General features: G+C 36.1%; 1 protein-coding gene across 3 annotated transcripts in view; it reads left to right on the top strand.

Annotated features, from left to right (window-relative positions):
- The window catches only part of Zcchc7 (zinc finger CCHC-type containing 7), a 195,303-nt gene that overhangs the window by 90,452 nt on the left and 92,851 nt on the right, over window positions 1-12,000 (top strand). The window lies entirely within an intron of this gene.

Raw genomic sequence — 12,000 nt, forward strand, 5'->3', positions numbered from 1 at the left:
AGCCTTGTTCATACCATCCAGTGCATAAGGTATAACTGGAAGCACTCTGTTTTTTTATACAGTTTTAGTTGAGTATGCAGTTGAGCCTAGTCACATGTTGGGAACTCTGTCTTCATCCTGCCTCCCTTCCTCCAGCTTCCTGCCTTGACACTGTATCACACACTGTTCTTTAGAATTGGGCTCCCTTTTCTTTCTGTGTTCCACCTCTTTAACCATGTTACAGACCTCTCACACTCAGGAGCTCTGCTCTGTATTTAGTTGTATTTTTACAAAATGTCAAATGTTTGGGATTAAGGTAGTTTATAATGATATATAATTTCATCATATCATCTAACTATCATGACAGATAAAATGAAGAGTAAAATACAGTCCCTGCCTTCAAAGAGCTTTAACCCTTTAGAAGTTAGGTTATATGCATGTCTCCATGTGAAAGGATCATTCAGGAGAGAGCAGTTTACCTCAGGAAAGCAGGGTAGCTTTCTTGGCCACAGTGGCAGTGGATTATTACTGGTGTATTTTAACTTAATGGTCAGTTAAGTAGGTCATTTATTATAAAGAGACATTGAAAAGGGAAGCAGTAGTGACCAGTGTCCCTTACATGTATAAATGTGTATATGGTGCGAAAAACTCACATTTCTATTTCACTTTGCTTCTAAACCTAGGAATCAGCAGAGATTCTAGTTACTGTTGGTGTGTGAAAGTCCTATGCAGCTTCCAAAGTCCTGTTCTGTTTTCTGATTTGATAATCGGAAAACAGAATTATCAATCTTGACTTTTCTGCCATGGTCTTTTGTAAGGAGATTAACACTCCAGAAGAAAGGAGAGGTTTCTTGTTTCTGGATCCCCTGACAGGCCAGCACTGATCCCATCCTGCTTGACCAGATTTGTTAATGACTTTTTTATAATGCTATCACAACACTCCTTTTGCCCCAAAAAATGAAAGGAAATTTTGTTAGTTTGGACTGTTTGTGAATTTCTTACACTTACATCTGTCACATGTTTCTATAAAGTGGTTTTGCCTTTTTATACAGTATGCCTACTATAATATGTGAAGCTGTTGTGCTATTTTTCTAAATAATCGTTCTCTCCTTTAACAGAATTGTATTTCAGTTGTTTGATTCTTTGTTTCCATTGTGTTCAGACATGCCTTGGGTTATAGAAGAAATCTTACTGAACTAAGAGTTTTTATGTTCCCAGAAAACTGCCCAATAATTAGCTGTTTTTGGCCCACCTGATGTCTACCTGTTCTTAAACTGGCCTTTTCCCGAGAGTACCTTTTGGTTTTGTTAAAATTGTCTCCTCTTTACATTATTCTGGACCTGCGTCTCACCTGGATGATCACTGTTTCTGTTTCCAATTGTCAAAATCTCACTGCAGGTTTGTCATGAGGATGGATGCAATGGCAGCGATTATGTTACGACTGCAATGAAACTTAGAAGTAAATAGAAATTGCACTAATAGCTAGCATTTCTTTGTCCACATTTCTATCAGTAATAAGAATAAAATGGTAGAGGAAACAAAACCGGGAAGTCTACATTTTATAAATAATTGTGACATTATTTTCATTTTCCCCCATGGATTTCAAAAGGGGACAGTTTGGTGCTTATTTTCCATGTTGATGCTTCTACCACATGGCTCCAAGTTCTTATTATCGGTTGTAGTTAACTTCATTTTAAACTTTAGAAACAGCATAGTGAGGAAGAGGAGTCAGTGTTCTACATAGATTAAAAGAAATGCATTATTAGTGAGATAGAGTCAAAAATGAAATATTCTGTCACTTACACACAGATTTAGGGATACACTTCCTAGTTACGAGGTTATTTTTTCTTGTATTTTATAGAACGTGATTCCCTTGAATTTGAAAAATAAGTAATAGATATTGTTTAATTTCATATTGAAGAGTATCATCGATACATTTACCAAAGTAAAAACAGCCATTCTTGGCATCACCCATGTTTACTATTTCCATAATTACCAGTATTTTATATAGACCTTTCTTTTTGTTGGAATTAGATTCTTATTGTAATGCCTTATTTCTTTCCCCTGTGATGCGGCTTTGTTGGCATGTTCATCTACCTTGTAGACCTTGGTGACCCTCATGTTCTAGTCCTTTGACTTTTTAGTAGACTGAACCAAAAGAAAGCCCTTGGTTGCTGATGCAAGAGCTAAACAAAGGCAGGAAGGAGGGCTTTGAGCATGGGATTCTGGCATGGAAAACAGCAGACTATAGTTCAGCTCTCTTAGGAAGCCAGCTCTGTCAGGTTAGGCCAGTGCAGGGTCAGTTTTGTTAGTGGCCGTCCTGTAGCCTCTCTGCGCTGTTGAGAAGTTACTTCATTGCAGAATGGTTTGAAAGGGAACAGCCTGCCTTTTAACTGTGTTGTGCTTTAGCTCCATGTTTACAGTGAGATTGATTTGAAACAAAGACCTTTTAAAAAACAAACTTCTTTTTCAGTATTGAAGAAAAAAATGTATTAAAGCCATTCAAGCATGGTCAGGAGACACAAAGTAAGTGAGGATACCTCTGCGCAGTAGAGGAAGCCCTAGCACATCTCAGTGTGGCAGGAGTTTCAGGAAGTAGTCAGGCATCTGTAGAGCAAATCATATATTACAAGGTAATTATTACCGTGGTGAGCAACATGAAAACCTGGCTTATGCATCATTGGAAGATAAATTGCTGTTTGGGCCTAATGATCATTAATATATCTTACATTATCCATTTGAGTCTGTCAATGTTTTTGTGACCTATTATGTAAAGGTAACAGAGGAATCTCTATCAACCTTTTCCATGGCCGGGTTGTGGAAACTAGTGCAAGTCTTCTTACTCTTGTGACAGTAAAATATTTCAGTGTATTTTTCTGTTTCAGTTTACAAATTTTAAACAGGTTTTGAAATGATTATATAGTTTTTAGGTTTTATGTCCTATTTAAGTATTGCTAGAGACGTTTTACAGAGGCTACAAATAGACAAAACTTGTTCTTCTAGCTAGTAAATAGCATTTTTGCATATTATTATTAAGACAAAAATGTTAAGACAAAAAGCTACCCAACTAGGATTAAAATCACTTTAATAAAAAAAATCAAATGTTAATGCAAGGGAAATTTATATATTATAGGGTTATAGTATATTAGATAAATTTTCACATTTTAAAAAACGGTTCATTTAACAGAATAGTTTCCAAAGTTTACCTCATCACACTCAGACATTCAGGTGTGTGTGTGTGTGTGTGTGTGTGTGTGTGTGTGTGTGTGTGTGTGTGATATTAAGATAAAGGAGTAAAAATTTCCTTTTTTATTTTTTTACTTTAAGGCTCACTTAGGAATTTGGTTTATAATGTACCAAACTGAGCTACTTAATATGTTTCAGTGATGGTCAAAATTTGTATGCTGCAGCTGGCCAGTGGGTTGGTACTAGCTGGTTAATGGGAGTCTAACGAAGTGCCACAAATAGAAAGCTATTTCTAATTTAAACTCTTGACTCTTCCATATTAGTGTTAATATAATTGATGTATTCTTAGTTCCTTGTAGAAGTATTTGATAATGCCACAGCAAAGCATGGTTAGAAATGAGCAGTGCTGTCTCCCAGAAGTTCTCTCATATTTCAGCTAAAACATACTCAGCAAAAAAGATATGTAAATTAAAAGAAAATCTCCAATTTCCTATTCTGACTAAAGCTTTGATTTTTGCTGATTCAGGAAGTAAGGTTGACATTGGAGCTTCTCATTTCATCTGGAATAATCACTTTTTCCTTTTGAAAAGTCTTTCATTTTACCAGCAGTATCTTCTAAAACAGTCCATTTTGCATGGATGAACCTGTTTTTCTCTAGATAACACAGAAAATACAACTATCACAAACGGTAGCCTGCCTTTTACAGTATTGCTTTCCTGGGTGTCCAGTGAGATACTAAAGTGCCAGGCTGCTCATTCTGCAGGTTTCACTGATTTTCTTAGCTGCCTTTCTACCCCAAACTCAAATAACAAGAATTTTATATCTTCCAAATTGACTACTGCTATAAAGTATTTAACTCTAGGGTTAAAATAAGATGCTGACAAGCTAATGAAGATGACTGATATCAATTGGGTTCCCCCCTAAGCCTGTGTCTCATCAGCTTAGGAACGTTCGGAATAGCATAATTCTAGTTTTTGAAACATCACTATTTGATTAAAGTAGATATTGGATTATCTTACTAATTCAGTTTTTCTTGTGTCTTTCTCTTGCACACAGCAAGGTAGAGCTAAAATATGATAACGAGCTTGCTCTTAATGTAAGGCGGGAACAGAGCTGTTCATTGTGTCCTTCCTATTTGCTGCCACATGTGGAAAGTCTTGATGCTTATTTGTTTAAATTAATAATAAGAAAAATTACAAGCATTTGAAAATAAGTTTTGGCATAATCTACTCAAATTTCCAAACAAAGGTCAAATTCCTTGTTGCTTAGATTTCTGCCAAATTGCTCTAAGCAAATGGATTTTTTTTTTTTTCTGGCTTCTATGGGAGATAGAAATGTATATGTGATGTCTGGCTTTGACCAGAGGGTTATACGTGGATCCATTGTGTGTCAGTTACTTAATTTCTGTGTGGTGTGTATGAGGCATGTCCTTGCTTTCCATAGTACTTGGGACATGCTCCTAAAGAAATATACTTATGTATGTTGAACACATACTTTTGTTCACTTTTGTAATCCTGGATACTATATTTCTCATATTGTATTTGCACTGTTATTGCTTTGTGCTACCTAGTACTTGTATCAAGTTTTGTATTCTGTATAGACACTGCTTTTACATTTCCTCCTGATAGCACATTTTCTTGTATTAATACAATAAAACCAAGATGACAGGATGACAGAGTAAAGCTCTTATTAAAAACGTGTTCTAATTGTTGCAGAGATATTAATGGAAAGCTAGAGCCTACTGCCTCCAGTTATTTCAAATTATGTGTTTTATATTTACAGTTTACATTTACATACTAATTTTATCTATTAAGAATTGCTTTCAAATTAAAAGATTTACATATGCTTAAACAAAAGCATGAAATTACATTTGAACTCCATAAATGAATTCATTGTATCAGCAGACTGAATGCTTTTTCTACATTAAGGAAGGCCAGATTCAGTGACAAGTTTGACCCTCACATTTGTAATTTAGGACAAAGGAAGGCAGCCATGGGAGCTGTATATGTATATTTATACTTATCTATGTTGAGGGGGGGGCATGTTTCTTTTATCCAGAGATCCCAAATGCTCAGATTACTGTGAGTATTTCAACTTTTGAGCCAAAGCAGATAGAATAATTAAGGTTGGAAATTTAGAATTATATCTTAGCAAAGTTTCCAACATATAAAATTGTTCATTTTAGATGACAAGTAATGAATTTAAATTATATGTGTGTGTATTTATCTTGATGTCATAAATGTATCTTATAAAATTTAAATGTATTATAAAATAAATTTAAGGCTTTTCTTGAGAAATTCAAAACCTTTGTTATCAAATTAACAATCAATGTTTAAAGGAGTCTAATTTTGAGAAATCATTTCAGTATTGTGTGCTACTAGCTACAAGTGTTTTGGAAACTTTAATCTAGATGTTTTTCTCCCTCAAAATATTACATGTCCTTTGAAAAGAATCAACATTGCTTCGTCCTTTATTCTATTTTGAAAGCCAATATTTGTACTTTATTAGTAAATTATAAGTACCACAGAAAGCATTGTCAAGATCTACACATTTGTAGGGAAAACTGTATTTTTATAAACACCCTTATAAATATGTGAACAACCATTTAAACCAAAGTGTGGCTTGTGCGAGGACAGTTTGTGTGCATTCTTTGCAGACATGGTTGACTTGAAATAACAACAAAAATGATCCAGGCAGTCCTCTGAAACCCTTTCAGTATTTACATAGAACTGTAACAGCAAAATGTTGTCCGAGTTCAGATGCAGACATTACTCAATCTAGCTTCTCTTCAGTGTTTTCTTTAGTTAATTCATAAAGATATTAGGCATGTTTATGTGGTATTAACAAATTATTGTGAAACTGTGTGGTATGGGGCCTTTCATGGTGTTCGTCTGCAGTGCTCTTTTCTGTTGTACTTTTTTGGGCTTTCATGGTGTTCGTCTGCAGTGCCTCTAAACTTTCTGTCCTGTACATTGTGACACTGTTCTATTCTTGTGTATTCATCAATAAGTTCTTACCTTTCAAGCATTTTAAGTAGGCCTATTGTTTCCCAGGACTGCTTTGTAGCCCCATAGCTTTGCTGCTTAGCTTAGCTTAGAACCTCAGCCTTTTGGCTTCCTACACTGGCCATTTTTGCAAAAATAGCCCTAGCCTCCTCGTGGTGCCAGTTAATCCTTATGGAATGAAGTACGAGAAAAGAGATCCACTGTACTGGATTGCCTTTAAAAAAATAAACAGCAAACACAACAAAATACAAACTGCTGACCCAGCCCTTACTTCTTCCACAAGAGCGTTTCTGATATAGAACAAGCTTTTCTCCAGCAAGGTATACTGGAGTGTAGCACTTAGGTTTTGTTTAGGCAGAATGGCTTTTTTAAATGACTCAATTTACTACAGAAACGAACACACCTTTATTTAATAAAAAGATTTTAAAATAAAATACTCATTAGTTCTTTAAAAGACAACTCCTGGTGTTTTAAATATTTGATTTATAGTAAACCTGGTGAATGAGGGAGATCTTTAATCAAAGATCATGCATTCAAAGGAATGTATTCAAAGGAATGAATGAGAGAGAATTATTTTTGCCAAGATCTCTTTTTCCTTTTTAAAACCCAACTAATGCTATTGTTTTTGCTCTTTTTCCTTTCCTTTAAAACACTGCATAGCCGATGCTTTGCTCTACCAGTCTACTGTGGTTATGTGTTGACTATCCACCATGATTGATCTGGGAGGGCCACCAGATGGATGGATGGATGGATGGATGGATGGATGGATGGATGGATGGATGGATGGATAATCACTGTGGAAGAGAAACCAAAGTTGAATTTTTCTTATTTTGTTTTATATTGAATGGGGTGGCATAAGGAGTAGTATTTATTGCATTGATTAACTTACAATAGCTAATTTCTCTGAAGAAGCTCACCAAAACATGTCAGATATGTCTCACTTAGCAGGGAAGTTGTTTAGGTAACTCAACCTTATTTTGTTATATAACTATATCAAATTCTATTTTTTCATGCATTTTAAAGTATAAAATTGGAGATTAATTTTTCAGCAAAATGACTTCATTTATAAGACAAAAAATTTAACTTTTTAGAAGAATCATTTTTAAATAAAAGAGTTTGTCAGATTCTACAAATAGCATAGATACTTCTATCTGCCTCGGCTTAAATAATAATTACAGTACAGTAAAAGAGTATTTTTCAGATGCTCATTCTGTACTTGAAATACTGTAATGGAGTAGGTAGCCTTCTTTGTTGTTCAAGAGTCTTCCTTCTACAGTGTTTGAGAAGTAGTGATATCTACAAATTAACAGATTGAGGGTTGGGTTTTAGCATGGTGGTGGGTGCTCACCTACTTTCGATAGTGTCCTGGCTTCAAACTTGGCATCACAATAAACAAACAAATATGATTGAAATAAGCAGGAGCAAGGATTTCCATGTAAACAGTTAAAATTTTAGTTTAAAACACAGGCACAAATTATTTAATAACTAATTTCTTGGCAGGCACTTAATAAACCCATCATTCAGTAATTATTGTTGAATGCATAGCCATGCAGAGGATGATGTTAAGCAGTGAGACATAATATTTATAACAAAAAGAGATAGTTTCTTGAGATGGTAAGTATAGGACAGAAGGTGTATTCATAGGAAGGACTAACTCAGTTTTGGAAGACTAAATAAGAGTAAGCCAAACAGAGAAAGAATGGAGAGAGTATTTTGTAGGAAATAGCAGGTATATGTAGCTTGGGTATATTGGTTTGCTCAAAAATGTTAGAGGTATTAAAGGCAATGGAGAATAGATGGAGATTAGTCTGTAGTGATAAGTTGACCGGGCTGTGAAGGTCTTTAGAAGCATGGTCAGAAAATTCAAGCGTTTCAAGGTGATATATTTTGTAGGCTGGTGATAAGATCAGAGTCACAATTTAGAAATTAATTTGATGGAAGAGTGGAGAGTAGCAGGAGCTGGGCAAGGGAGTGGTGGCTTTTTAGAGCAGCTGAGATGTGATGGTGCCATTATTCTCAGTGACCAGTATTAGAGGAAGCTCAAACTTGGGAAAGGGAAAAATGTTGGTTTAGTCCTTAACATTCAGTTTGACATGCCTGTGAACTGTCGTCTCATTAGTGGTTCTTAGACAGCAGTGGGGTAGATGAACACAGGACTAAGCCAAGAGGGAAGCTGTTGGCCAGGTGCAAGGATTTACAAGTGTGAGTATAAGACCGTACGTAACTGAAGTCACAGAAATCCAGAGCAGTCTCCACATACATAGATCTTTAGCATCAACATATGATCCCTTGTTACTCAATTTAGTATGTTTGTGTGGCCATGTGAGATAGGTGTAGTTATATTGTGAACTTCTTACTGTAGTATATAAACGTGGGATATTAAGAAACCAATAGAAAGTATATTTCATACACACATTGCTATGGCATTAAAATATTAGTATAGTGAATCGGGACATCACTTGGAACAGAAAAATACCTTGTTACAGTTAACCTTTTGCTATACTGATATTTGTTAATAGTAAAATTTTATCTGATTCCTTTGCTTGTGGTTTAGGAATAGAATGAGTAAGCCAGGAATAATGGGTCACCCCTGTAATCTTAACACTTGGAAGGCTGCTACAGGAGAACTGCCATTGAGTTTGAGGACAGCCTAGGCTACATATGAGGTCCAGCCTAGCCTGAGCTACACAGCAAACCTACCTCAAAGATTATACACTAATAAGGGGGAAAAAAGGATTTTATAAGGCACTGTATTTCATATATACATTTCAGTATTTTATATTTTATCTTGAAAAAAGTATGCTTATTATGTGTAAATTATTTTTGCAGCATGTGTATATCATGGGTTGGCCAAAGCATGCCAATAAATGTATTTTACTTAACACGTTGTACTTTTGGTGGCAATATATAAGATTTAGCCAATTTGAAGAATACTATTCATTGTTATTAACTGTAGTCACCTGTATTTATCTTTTGAATTTAATAGTCTTAATCCGACTAAAAAGACAAAAGCTTTCTTCAACCAACATGACCCTGGTAACCATCATTTTACCTTCCAGTTCTCAGGATTGTCTGAGTTCAGCACTTGAGCTCACTTACTCTTTACACCAAGCAGGCGTTGTGAGTGCTGTTTTCTACCAAGAAAATTAGTGATATCACCAGCTAAGTGTCTCAGAGCTTTCTTGCTCACTGAATTTCTGAGTTTCAGATTCTATTTCAGAAGATAGATGAGGATAGAGAGAAACACCAAGTGGGGGAAGACGAATAACAGAAAGCCCAAACTTGTCACTGAAGGCTGGGTGACCTGCAGCCAAGAATCCTTAGGGAGACATTAGTCCTTTCCTGTTGTCCTTTTGCACTGCTAGTGATCAAAGCCTAGCCTCACATGTGCTACACAAGTGTACTTATTACCACTGAGCTCCTCCCACCCACACCGTCTTAACACTGTTCTGCTTCAGGGCTGATCACGTTCTAGGTCCAGTAATCAGTATCCACAAGTCCACAGTCCTTTTCTGAAAATTATCTAGAGTAGCAGTTACTATACTAAGAGTGTCAAAATTTTTAAAACACTGTAGCAACTTAATACAAAATGAAGTTAGAAGCTCCAGATGCTTTAGCTTTGCCTTGCCTCTTGATTGACAGTAAATCATAACCCAAAGACTATTAGAGTTTGAGTTGGTGGTGTTTCCTTTCCTCTAGGTACATGTCTGTTTTCACTGTTACTGTATGTAAACTAACAGATGTGATATTAAAATATATATGTGTAGTGCTTTGAAATTATCTATTTTCCCCATAGCACATAAGCTGCACTGTCTCAGACAAGATAGTCAGGACAAGTATTAATCTAATTTCAAGTCTGAAGGAAGAAATTTGGAAGGTGAATTCACTTGTTTCAGATTTAGCATTTTCCCTATTATATGACCCAGTTTCTAGATGTACAATTTATATACAAGTTAAAATAATTTGAATTTTCAAATTCAAATAATGTTATGAACATTTTCTTGTTTTCAGCAGGGGTTTCTGTATTATTTGGGAGATTAAGCCTAATGTTTCTCATACTTTTTTAGACTCTGCAACTAAACATAATCCATATTTCCTACCCAATAACGGTGATCAGGAGCCAGGGATTTCTGGTTGACCAAGTCACTCTAAGTGCCTAGAAGCTTCTTGGAGAGAATATTCAGTGAAAGGAAGGGAGCAGACTGACCCTGGATCTATGGCATGCATAGGTAGACACTGCAGGTGCCGTCGTGTGGCTCCATCTAGAACTCAGCTTAGAATCCACAGGCATATCATAGCCCTACAAGGATCGGTTGTAATTACTACTCGATGTAATAGCTGCATATCTGTTTACCTCCAACAAGAGAGCCATGCTTTCGCCTTTCTTTCCAAGACACGTCCTGTGGCATCTAGAAAGCTTGTGTCAGGGAAGAACTAAGTAATGGTGATGAGGAAAGAGGGTGATGAGTTTTTGTTGCTGTCTCAATAGTTGTAATTTGACATAGATGCAAGCCTGAGAGGCTTCTACTTGCTATCTAAAACTACACTGCCATATTTAGCTTGTTTGAGCAGAGAGCTATTCCTGCTCCTTTTAGCTAAGAGTAGATAGCTAAGATCCCATTGATTGTGGTGATGATGTATTGAATATATCAGTTGTAAGATCTACAGAGGACATTAAACAACCTCTGAGAGAGAAATGGTAGCCTTCCAGTATTTATCTGATGTTGCTTCAGAGCACAGCCCTGATCTTTCTGTATATCTGAATCAAACATGTAATTTACTAGCTCAAGCCCAGGAAATCTAATAGTAAGGGTTTGTTCCCAGCCACACAGCTATGTTTCTGTCCATAGGCTTTCTAAAAGGTTAGAAGTTTTATCACCTAAACTCAGAATTCACAAGATTAAACAAGCATTGCTTTGTTTTTCTGTAGCATTCTTCAATTGGGGATTTAGGAATGTACAGAATATGGGTTTTCTGGGTTTGCCAAATTCTATGTATTCTGAGGGAAGGTGATGGCACTATCCTCTGATGAAGCAACATGGTGTTACAGTAAACACAGGCTAATGAAACATCCTTGTTGAGCTTACTTTGTCCTGCTAGCCAGATTTCTTCTTTTTAAAATGCTTATTGTTTAAGTTTTGTTCTGTGAAAGAATCGAATATGGTTCTTATTAGTAACTTATAATAGTTTTCTCATGTATGTGGCCTCTCTGGTTTATCCAATATTTCCCCAGGTTTAATACTGAGGTTCCTCTGCATCCTAGGAGCCTCCTCTTCCCTTGTCCACCTGACTTCCTAGACTTATTAGCCATTCTTTGAATATGGCATAGTAAAATTTTACTGTGCTTGGTGCTTTTTTAGATTTATTTTATGTGTAAATGTTTAGCTTGCATATATGTGTGCATCACCTGTATGGCTGGTGTATAGAGAGGTCAGAAGAAGGCATCGGATTCTCTGAGAATAGAGTTACATATGGTTATGAGCCTCCAAGTGGGTGCTGTGAATCAAAACAGGGTCCTCTGCAAGAGCAACAAACGCTCTTAACAACTGAGCCTTCTCCAGCCCTAAGTCCTGTTTAGAACTACTGGGTCAGTTCCAGGACTTTTCATATGCTCTACCACTGAGCTACACCCTATGAGTTAGGTTTTAAGTGGACATGAGTAGGTCCTGGTTAGATTATAGGTGCTAGTTATTGTTTGCTTCTTAGGATATTCTTATTTAATGTTTCAGGTTATATGATGAAGTTATGTTACTGACTTGTTTTGTAACCAGCCAAAACATTTATTAGTTGGCCAGAAATGGGAGCAGGACACCTGAGTTACTTAAAAGTA

This window comes from Peromyscus leucopus, chromosome 2, assembly GCF_004664715.2.
Source record: "Peromyscus leucopus breed LL Stock chromosome 2, UCI_PerLeu_2.1, whole genome shotgun sequence".
In the NCBI taxonomy this organism is placed as follows: Eukaryota; Metazoa; Chordata; class Mammalia; order Rodentia; family Cricetidae; genus Peromyscus; species Peromyscus leucopus.